We start from the raw sequence: 12,357 nt of genomic DNA, 5'->3' as shown, positions 1-12,357 counted from the left end.
CTTCCTTCCTTTCTTTCTTTCTCTTTCTTTCTTTCTTTCTTTCTTTCTTTCTTTCTTTCTTTCTTTCTTTCTTTCTTTCTTTCTTTCTTTCTTTCTTTCTTTCTCTCTCTCTCTCTCTCTCCCTCTTTCCCTCCCTTCCTCTCTTCCTTACTCCTTCCTTCTTTCTTTCCCTCTCTTCCTTCCTTCCTTCCTTCCTTCCTTCCTTCCTTCCTTCCTTCCTTCCTTCCTTCCTTCCTCTTCCTCTCTTTCTCTCTTTCTTTTTCTTTCCTTCATTTGTTCTTTCTGACAATGACTTGCTTTGTCATCCAGGCTGGAGTGCAGTGCTATATTCACCACTCACTACAGCCTTGACCTTCCATGCTCAAAGCATCCTCCCACCTCATCTCGGCACCCCAAGTACCTGGGACTACGGGTGTGCAGTACCACTGTGGCTGGTTTTATGTTTGTTTTTTTAAATTTTTCATAGAGATGGAGGGGTCTCACTGTGTTGCCTAGGCTGGTCTCAAACTCCCAGGATCAAGTGATCCTCCCGCCTTGGCATCCCAAAATGCTGGGATTATGGGCATGAGTCATAGAACCTACCCAAAAATATCTTTCAGCATTTGGAGAGAAACGTCATGCCTCTCCGTGAGCTTCCTCTTCTTCTGAGTGTACATCTCTAGTTTCCTCAGGAAATCTTTATGTGACAACGCTATATTTATCCTTTGCCATTCTGAGGGGGTCCTAGTTTGTTCCTGGACCTTTTTATATGTAATGTCAAAGATCAGAAAACAAGGCCTTTGCCTTAGATATGAATTCGGTCAGGACCACTGTGAATATTTGTTGCCATAATACATGCATGTCAGTGTATGCTGCAAATGTACTTGTTGGTAGTTTATCTTTTAATAGAGCCAAGTACTTGTTTTTATCCCACTGATTTCACTAACAGGTAAATGATATGTTCTTTTCTGACAAGAGGCATTGATGTAGTTGGCTTTTAGAAAGATCATCATTTTTTTCTGATTAAAAAGAACACATGTGGTAAATGGTCAAATACTGCGTTGATGCAAAAGTAATTGCTGTTTTTGTCATTTTTTTAAAATATAAAAATAATGGCAACAATCACAAGTACTTTTGCACAAACCTAATATTAAAGAAATGTTGATGTAGAATATGAACTTTTCTGTAATCTCTCTCCTCCTCACATATGAATGTAAATAATAGGTAAACGTGATTTACAGCTTCCCCCCACCTCCCACATATTTATATGTAGTAGTGCACACTTTGAAGTCTGATTGTCTGAAATTCTGACTCTGCCACTCATTAGCCAATGCAGTTTCCTCATTTTTAAAGTGACTATGATGTACCTACCTGATCAAGATATTGTGACTATTCAGTGAGATAATGCTTAAAATGCTCCATACACATGGCATAATATTAAGTCTTCACTTAAAGTTAGTCATTTTTATGTCTCTATAATACATATTATATATCAATTTTAGTGACGTGGGAATCACACAGAATTTTATTTTTACTTAATAATATATACCTTGAAGCTCTTTTCATATTATATAAATGTTAATTTCAATTACATTTTTTAATGGCTGCACAATATGGCAGGTAGTATTGTAATATTATGTAAATGTGTCTAGGTTTATTTAAATAATGCTTATCTGATAAATGTTAAGTGTAGCCTCAGTGGTATGCTGGAAGTTGTTTGTACCCCCTCTAAGAGCTGATTGTCATACCTCTTCACACGTTCAGATGACATCACATGAGTAGCTTGAGATCAGCTAGTAGTGGTATTATTTACACTATGGAAATTGGCAAATGCTAGATCAGGGGTTTAGGACATATTACCCCAAAGTACAGCATCTTAGCATATTTAATATTTTAAGCTGTGGAATTTGAGAAACAGCATGCGCAGAAATTTATGATCTTTTCCTGAAGCAGGTTGTAAGACTCCTCATGAGAGGTGCCCTCCCTATACCCAAAGAAAAGGAATATCCTCATCTCTGAAGACACAGGAACACCAAGGGGAATCTGAATAAACAGATTGGCTGTTTTCACACTTACAACTTTTTTTGTCCTATTGCATTTCTCCATGACTCTACTCTTCACCAAACCAAGCATAAAAATATTCAGGTTTAACTGCCTCTTTGGGTCTTCATTGTCTAATGAAGACTCCTGTACAACAGAAAATGTAGCATTAAATGAATTTTGGTGCTTTCCTTTTGTTATTTTCTCTTTTGTTACATGGGCCTCACCTAATGAAACTAAGATGGGTAGAAGGAAAAGATGTTTCCTTCCCTACAATTACCACCCTCACATACATCATTTTCCAGCACATGGTTAATGAAAAAATTATTATTTTTTAATAGATAGTACTTTTAGCCTTTAAAAAATTTTTTTAATTTTTTTGTAGAGATGGTGTCTTGCTATGTTGCTCAGGCTGGTGTCAAACTCTGGGTCTCAAGTGATCCTCCTACTTCACCCTCCCAAAGTGTTGGAATTACAGGCATGAGCAACCACACCCAGACTAAAAAATTATTTCATAGAATGCTTTTTCTGTGTCTGTTGAGATGATCATATCGTTTTTGTCCTTCATTCAGTTGATGTGATGTATCACATTTATGGATTTGTGTATATGGAACCATTCTTGCATTCCTGGTATACATCCTACCTGCTTGTGGTGCATTATCTTTTTGATGTGCTGTTGGTTTTGGTTTCCTAGCATTTTCTTTAGGATTTTTGCATTTATCTGATTTTGCATCAGGAATGTTGACCTATAGTTTTCTTTTCTTTTGTTGTTGTTGTGCCCTTGTCTGGTTTTGGTATCAGGGTAATGTTGAGCTCATATAATGTGTTAGGGAGAATTCTCTCCTTTTCAGTTTTTTTTTGGAATAGTTTCAGGAGGATTAGTATTTGTTCTTCTTGGAATGAAAAAAATTATTCATGACACTTGTTGAAAGTAGTAAGAAAGACTTTATTCAAGGAGAGACTATCAGGATAGGTGTACAGAACTCTTCTGGGGTCTTGCAGTGGAGTGAAAGATCCAGCTCAACAATTAATACAACAGGAAGAAGTAAGAATTTGTATTCAAAGAGCTAGGTGGGATTCAGTGGGTGGAAACTAAGCAAGAACATCAAGGGTAAGGGGGGATTCTGGCTAAACCAACTTAACAGGATTCTTGCTGAAGACAGGCCTGGGTGATCAGATATCACCCGGGGGCTGGTGGAGGATAACAAACCTAACTTGGTGTGTAGAGTGATCAGATATTGAAGGAGGGAAGTTCTGGTTAAACTGACTAATGAGAACTTCTGCTAAAACTGGACAATGAAGATGCCAATACTGCAGGGTCATTCTCTGAGTTGCCTTAGACTGACCCAGTTTTCATCCTCGTTCTTACCTGCACTTCTCAAGCATAACTACAGAATGTGCTGGGAGTGCAACATCCTGAGATAAGGAGGAGGTGACCGGAACAACCCAGACTCTGTTCCAGGCCCTCCAGAGCAAGATGTCCTTTAACGCATTAGCCTAGTGTGTCAAGACACCCTGGGATATAAAACCCAGGGTGGATGGCTTTGCAGAGTTTCAGCTGTGGTGGAAGTGGGGTAGGCACAAACAAGACTTCATCTGTCCAAGGGAGCTTTCCACAGCCTTGGAGGACTCATAGCCTTCTGCATTTTCTTGCTGCCTCTCTGTAAGTAATATAACCACTTCACGTAACTGTGGTGTGCGTGGGAGTTCTGTTTTACTAGACTCAGACAAGTTGGCAACCAGTGCACCATGAGTCTGCTTCACAAACACGGAAGTCCCCAGATCAGGTCCTAGTAAAAAAGAGCTCAGAAGAGCGTGAATGGAGTTTGGCCCAGGAGAGACTCTTTGTCAACAGCATTGTGTAGTTTCCTTTTTCTGATTTGGACATATAATTATTGTTCTGAAACATTTAAGTTTGCACATTAGTGAGGGTATTTCCAAAGCAATATCCTCAAAGTAAAAAGGAGAAACACAACAATAGAAAACCCACATAAAACTCGATTTGCTCCCTACAGCACTTTCTTCCTTCCCCTCTCCTGGCAATGAACCAGAAAGTGAAGGAAAGTGGTTTGACTTCTGTGTAGGGTGTCTTTCCCTTCCCCTGCTACATCTCGCCAATGCTGGTCCTCGTTTCAAGGAATTATGGTGACTTAGCATTAATATTGTCACTGCTTTCAATTAATATAACATCCTGTGTGCACAGAAAAGCTTGATTGAAATCTTTTGACTTTAAAAGTAACTATCAGATGGTCATTGGGGTGAAGAGATGCTTTTCCAGATATATCTTCTTTCAGTTGTTTTTTTTTCTTGAAGTAGATGGATCACAGAGAAGGTGAAAGGAGATGTAAATTTGACCCCTAACTAGATTCCATCCCTATTCTCATTACAATGAGAAAGTTTCTATCACATCACAAAAAACCCTTCCTTTTACTTATTCTCTGAACAAGAAGTGGGCTTGTAAAACGCAGATTCGTTTTTAAAGGTACATAGAGATATACAATAGAGACGATCTATCAAGGAAACATCAGGAGGGCCCATAAAAGATGAACACAGAAGAAAGTAAGCTAATCCTCTGTGTTCATTGCTGTTATTCCTCCCATTCTTTCACCCCCATCCAGGAAGGTATTGTAAAAGCAGTATAGAGCTGAATGAGAAACAAATGGCTAGTTTGTGCTGAAAGGTTTTGTGCTATTCATACTTGCCCTAGTTATTGTGAAAAAACCCAGATAATTTATTTGACAGTTTTAGATAGGGTTGTCACTTAGGGGTAAAAAGAAGAAAGAAGGAAAAAAAAAAAAAACAAACAAAAAACAGAATCTAGGCTCTGGTCTGAAGCGTAAGGGAGCCAGGACAAAACAGAAGACATTGAAACCTCATTTGCACACCACAGCTGCAATAGTACAATTGATTTAGCTACAATCGAAAGTGCACAGAAGCAGTCTTCATATGAAAACAGTTATACGTTTTGTTTATAGGAAAATTTCAAACAAAAATTCCAAATTTTAGAGAACAAAAATGTTAGAGTGGCCGTATGTATACAATATATTCTTCTGAGTAAATATTAGAGCAACCAGTGTGATTTTTACTCTCATAAAGCAGAAACCACAGACTGCTAAAAATTTATGATTTTTGTTTCTAATTGTTTTACAATACGTTTTATAATATGAATAAAATAATGTATGTTTTATATAATATAAATAACATAATATGTTTTATAATATGAATAATGTATTTGCTCTGGGCTGGCAAATGTTGATAAAAGGAAATTGCTAGAAAGTTGAAAGAAATTGGAAAATTTGTATATTGTGTTTATCTTTAGGGAATGCTAACTAGGACTTGACTACACATCAAATTTTTTGGGAAAAAAAGGTGGACCTAATATGCTACTTACAAATAATTTGAAGAAAACTTGAATATAAATGAAGTACTTTTTCTTTCCCCTTGTAAATTTTCAAATTTTTCTTTTGGTTCTAATCCATGAAGTCTCATCCTCATGACGTTTTATCAAGCCGAGTGACTTCCAACAAAACTCAGGCATGATTAACATTTAATTAAGCAAGAGGAGATTCACAGAGAACATTTATAGTGCTTAGGACTATATAATATGTAACTATACTGATATGTATATGTATCTAATTAACTAATATGTCACTATCTGAAGTTACATATTTTCACTTATCTTCATATAAGTAAGTATAAAAGGGTTCATTGGTCCATCAACCCAATGATTGGCTATAGCTGGTTTGGGTGAGGCCATACTAATAACTTGCCAGGTAGATTTGTAAGAAAGGCAATTCTTACAAATCAAAGCTTCCTTCCCTTCCATTAAAAAAAAAAGCATGATGCCCAAAATAACTGTAGAAAGCCAAATGAAATCAACTGATTTCATTCAATGTTACTAAGTTTGCCATCATCAGCCTGTGACAGTGAAAATTCCTGAATGTTCTCAGTGGTCTTATATTTTAGAATGGTTACCTCATGTAGTTTGTATGTACTTCTTTTAAAAAGGGGCATCTGGTTTCTCGCTAATGTGCGTCATAGGTACTTTTTTTTTTTTTTTTTTTTTTAAATTTTCTTCTAAACCCCTTTGGCATAGTTTTCTCTGACTCTGAGGCACGCTTATTTTTAATATGAATAACCGCCAGTATTCATGATGGCAAAAAAACTGTTGGGAAGGCATGAAAACAGCCAAAAGTAAATATAGCTGTGGCCATCTCCTGTGGAATGATCACAGCTTCCATAAAAACACATTCCTAGGGTTTAGCCTGGGAAGTTTGCAAACTAGTTAAAAAGGTACATTGTCCCTTTCTCTTCCTGTCATGTAATCTACAATGTAGCTGTCTAAAAGGCACTGAGCACCCTAGTCCTTGGAATAGTATTGTCTTCTTCTAAATAAAGTGCAGCTCTACGTCATCTCTTCTGCCTGGTTTTCTTGCCTACTGAACAGAACTGAGTGTGACTGAGATTAATACTGGTGCTCAGGGCTGTTGCCTGCATGGTTCATTTACACATGCTTTTCAGCTGTTTTTGTATTTCCCGGTCTTAGTAGTAATATTACTTAATAAAAGGTAAAATAAAAGCTTTATTCACTGCTCACAGTGTCTGGGAATGGGAAAAGGAGTTCAAATTCTTTGGCATTTTGAATTATCCTCAGAAGTCATTCTGTGTATTTACTATGCATAAAAATGGGTAAAGGCATATTTGGAAGAACGTTTGTTCAATACTGGAATGAAGAAACAGTTTTAAAGCAGAAAAAGCCATCATGAATTGGAGAATAAAATGCAATAAGGATTTTATTTTTCTGTGTTTTTTTTTTTGTATGGAAATAATACAAAATTTAAGTAACACAAACAAAATTGCCTTGGAGACAAAATTTAAACAATGGGGCATAGAAAACCTATCAAGATTTTTATAGGATGGATACTGCTAATGGCTGCCATTTACTGATTTTTTTTTTCTTATGGGCTAGTCACTGTGCTTTATATACACTGTAGCTTTTAAACTTCCCAACAGTAATGGTAGGAGTAGGAGCTAGCTTGAATTAAGACCATTACCTTTCCCATGATGAAACAAGATGGGCTGAGAGATGTTGAATAACTTGTCCATGGTCTTAAAGACAGTAACAAAGCTAGGATTGACTCAAGATGCTTAACCACATACTATACTGTAGATCTCCTTTGATGATTGTCTTGTAAAATATCAGAGGAAAAAAGGTTATAAATAGCTTTATTAGTTCAAATGAGATTTTATTATCAAATTTGGCAAGGTTTTCATACCTTATGAATGCAGAGGAAACTTGATTTTCAGAATTTTGGGTGTTGGAATTATGATAAGGGATATGAATCTGAACTTAGTTTTAAAATACAGTATTAAAAAAATGGTCTTGAGAATGTTACCATTTTGGAAAGGAACATGGTTTCCCAGAAAAAAAAGCAGTCTCTGAAGGCCCATGTGCAACCTCATATTTGGAAAAGTAGTCCCTTTTACATAAGAGGTGTTTTATATCTATAATTCATCATCTATAGAAGTCTTCCCTTGATAGAAAATAAAGCTGTTAAATGCATCAGGTTATTTCTTATTTTTTCACTTTTTGAGGGGACAGTCTGCCTCAAAAACAGTATTTCCTCTTTTGAAACAGCCTAATTTAAATTTAAATTGGGAAATTTTACCTTATCCCTTCAGTTACTTTTACTAGATTTGGCATATCACTAATGTAACTCCTCTCCCCAAACCTAACTCGAACAGATTTACTCATACACTGGAGAAATCGCAGAGAAAAACTGAGAGGTCTTTTAGTACATTTTATGGAGCCTGTACAAATATTGGGAAATTGCAGATTTTTAACCTTTTTTTCATGAATGTGCACTGAATTCATGTCAGAATTGTTGCTGTATAGGTTTCAAGTATGAACCATGTCCTTTATGGGCTTAAAGCATAATATGAGATGACATATGCAGTGTTACCTGATATTAGGCATCTATCATGAGACAGAATAAAGTGACAGGAAAATGATTAGCTTTACTAGAACACACTGGAGCCGAGCGCAGTGGCTCACGCCTTTAATCCCAGCACGTTGGGAGACTGAGGCGAGCAGATCACTTGAGGTCAGGAGTTCGAGACCAGCCTGGCCAAATGGCAAAACCCCGTCTCCACTAAAAGTACAAAAATTAGCCAGGTGTGGTGGCGCGCTTTTGTAATCCCAGCTACTTGACAGGCTGAGGTGGGAGAATCGCTTGAACCCAGGAGGCAGAGACTGCAGTGAGCTGAGATCGCACCACTGCACTCCAGCCTGGGCAACAGAGTGAGACTCTGTCGCAAAACAAAAAATAAAAAACAAAAACACTGGAAACCAGGAATTATAGCTTGTTTGTATATTACCTATGGACAAAACTCTGCCTGGTTGATGTTTATACGTGTTCATTTACATTTTATTGAATAAATACAAATAATATTTATAGTATTTTATTTATTTATACCTTAGAGACAGGGTCTTGCTGTGTTGCCCAGGATATAGTGCAAATGGCCTGATGATAGCTCACTGCAGCATCGAACTCCTGGGCTCAAGCGATCCTTTCACTTTGGCCTCCCAAAGTGTTGGGATTATAGGTGGGAGCCACTCTACCCAGCCAACGCAAGTTTTTAAAGTACCAAACCAGAAAATACTTTGGCAATTGATATACAGGTTAAGTTACATGTATGTATGTATCATCTATTACTTTATGATTAATATCTTTAAAAATTATATGTTTTTATTTAATAAAAATTACTATACAGCCAAATAAAATATAGAGAATATTTCATGTTTTACTTTTCCCAAAAGGCACCATATATAAGTAATACAAAGTCTTCTCCCTTCACTGAGCCATGACACAATTCCACATCACATATAATGTTTTCCTGTCTCTCACTTTAAGGCCTTGCAAAATGAAACAGTAAAATGACAGTATGGTTTAGCATATAGTAGCCTGAAATGGTAGGTAATATAGTTAATCCTGGACTTATTAGAAATGATTAATTGTTGATATTATAAAAGTTTTTAATTTATCTGTATCTCAAAGTCATTATAAAAAATGTCTTTGGAATTACTCGGTCATTGCAGCACATAATATTAACAACAACATTTTAATAGATCTTTCCTTTATGTTACCGAAAACTCAGGCCAGGTGCAGTGACTCACGCCTGTAATCCCAGAACATTGGGAGGCCAAGGTGTGTGGATCACTTGAGGTCAGGAGTTTGAGACCGGCCTGGTCAATATGGTGAAGCCCCCATCTCTACTAAAAATAAAAAAGTAGCTAGTGTGGAGGCACGTGTCTGTAATTCCAGCTACTTGGGAGGCTGAAGCAGGAGAATTGCTTGAACCTGGGAGGCAGAGATTGGAGGGAGGCAGAGATTGGAGCGAGCCAAGATCGCACTACTGCACTCCAGCCTAGGCAACAGAGTGAGACTCTGTCTCAAAAAAAAAAAAAAAACAAAATTCACAAATGGTTCCAAGCTGAGCCGAGATACATGTAGCTCAGTTTAAGACCTAATTGCATGTGTGGTTTCATCTGCTATGTCTGAATGCTATGCTATTATTTTCATTAACTGTGTGACATTTTATTCCAGGGGTTGTTGATTTTAATTATTGGGGTATCATTTATCAAACTTAACTTTACAACCTTTCATTTTTGCTTATAAATTTGTACAAATCTACTTTAAAATGAAAATTTTTCATATTAAAAGAGAGCACAATGGTTTATTTGGTAAATCATCAAAGCCTGGAAATTAAAAAGAAATTTCAATTTTTCTTAGTAAGCTACATGATATTCTAGCTTTGTGTGTTACTAGATTATGTGTATAATCTGGTGACATTTATTGTGCATCTTCTGATCCTGACAGAATAACCTTTGATTTTGTGCTAAAGTTAAAACAGAATGTGTTCCTAGGTCCAGATACACCCAGCTTTTAATGTTTTATTTAAGTTATATTTATCATTATGCTTTCAAAGAAGAAATAAATCATCACTGTCCGTTCATACAAGTCAAACAAATGAATGTGAAAATGTCACTACCAGTTTCATGATTTGATCTATTTCAAGATATGATCCCAAAACAGTACCCAGAAGTACTCAATACATTTACTCATCAATTTACTTCTGATCTCTATAGACACTTTAAACAGTCTTTCTTAAATCACTGAGGAAAAATGTAGATTCTATTGATCTGCATTCCCAGACCCTTTGCCACTCACTTAAGAGACACTAAAACAATGATATGGCGTTTATCTAACTACTGTCCCCTGCCACCATCATCAACTAACAAAGACAAGTAAACACTGATAAGTCATCAGAGGGCCTTTTACAAATGTGTTAGCTCTTGGAAAACTTCAGGACTTCATTCTTCAGATTCGGTGGAAGAGAAAGAACTTCTTCCACCTTGATATTGATGAGCACACCTGACTTTCAAGATTCAGGTTAATGGTGGACTTGCTTTCTTTACATGTTACTTCCAATTCAAGAGATTAAATAGTGTGAGATTCGTTTCCTAATTGGGCCCATTTCCTAATTGGGGTCCGTTTAACTGTGGTGAAGGGAAATCACAGATTTCACAAGACTGCTCAGATAAGCCTTCACACACTTGCAGGTTATCCACATTTCTTCATTCAAGCATATGAGTGGCAGATGTTTTCCCTACCTGAGTCTCACTTTGAGTTCATGTTTCTGCTCCTTTATGGGACACAGAGGTTTAGGTGTATTAGAAGTTAAAAACATGCTGCATGTGAACACTAGCTTTATTTTTATTTTTATCCATAGGGAGTCTCATCTCATTTCTTCAAAATCAGAATTTAAAAAAAGTATTTTGAATGCAATCATGTTTCATACCAACATGAAAGTACCATTATAGTTAGTGGAACAGAAGTGAAGCATTCATTAAGACAAACCTATCAAGAAGACATCCAAATAGAATCCGCTAGAGATTTATTCAAAACACAGAGCATTGACATCTGTAGAAAAGTGCCACAAAGGATGAGTCAGCCTGACCGAGGGAGGAAAGAGCATTTTAGGCACAAAGTAGTGCAGGCTGAAAGGTGAAAGAGCCTAGAGAATGCCAGGAACTTAATAAAGATGATCAATGGGACCAAGATTGGGTGTGAAGGCGGGCACAGTCTGAGATGCGGGCAGGAGCCCTCACAGGCACCAGATTTTGCACAGCCTTCTGGAGAAATTAAGGAGTTTTAACTTCATCATAACTACAGTGGAAAGACTGGAGAGTTTTAGGGTGTGTCTGTTGTGGGATAGGGAAGGTTGGGAGGTAGATGGGATGACTGGGAGTCCTGTGAGTAATGAGCAAATTTTTGAACAGTACACTCTAGCTCCATTGTGGAGAACACATGGAGGAGAGCCATTGAGACTGGGAGGCTCCTTCCCACATGTTAGTGAGTGACAGTTGTCGCCGGGGCTCAGGTGGTGGTGGTACAGGGAAGAAACGCAGAGGCTTCAGTTCTCCAAGGTTCTTTGTATACAGTTTCATGAAAAGACAAAGGATGGCTGGGCGCGGTGGCTCACGCCTGTAATCTCAGCAGTTTGGGAGGCCAAGGCGGGTGGATCACCTGAGGTCAGGAGATCAAGACCATCCTGGCTAACACGGTGAGACCCCGTCTCTACTAAACATACAACAAATTAGCCGGGCGTGGTGGCGTGCGCCTGTAATCCCAGCTACTAAGGAGTCTGAGACAGGAGAATTGCTTGAACCCGGGAAGCAGAGGTTGCAGTGAGCCGAGATTGTGCCACTGCACTCCAGCCTGGGCGACGGAGAAGACTCCATCTCAAAAAAAAAGAAAAGACAAAGGAAAGTAATTTGATGAGTAATGGAGGAAATACTGAAGATAAAGTGGGAATAATATTGATGCTTTCTTTTGGTATATGGAATGAAGCCCAGTTTTTAATACAAAGTTTCTCATCTCTGATGTACAAATGGCAAAATGTTATAATTCATTTTAGGAAAACTGAAAAAAAAAATCCAACTGAAATCATTTAATGTCCAACAACATATACTGCAAAATGAAGATGAATGAAGACTTTCTTTTTAGACAGTTAATTTTAAATTTCTTAAGTGATTAGGCCAGGGAAGATATATTTTGGTATGTATAGCAAGAGATTTAATTGGATACTTAATCAAAATTACAGATATTTCCCCCCCCTGAATTCTTTCCTTACATGATGATGCTGTGATGTAACTGGTGAAATTACTCCTAGTTGACCCATAGCACTAATGAAAGCTCAAAGCTGAGAAGCCTGTATAATTTGATCTACAGGTTTCTGAAATGTGTTCTCCATATGGTTTAAACTATTTAGAGT

The sequence above is a fragment of the Macaca mulatta genome, chromosome 5, assembly GCF_049350105.2.
Source record: "Macaca mulatta isolate MMU2019108-1 chromosome 5, T2T-MMU8v2.0, whole genome shotgun sequence".
Lineage (NCBI taxonomy): Eukaryota > Metazoa > Chordata > Mammalia > Primates > Cercopithecidae > Macaca > Macaca mulatta.
The sequence above is the reverse complement of the archived record's forward strand: the minus strand, read 5'-3'. Positions refer to the sequence as shown.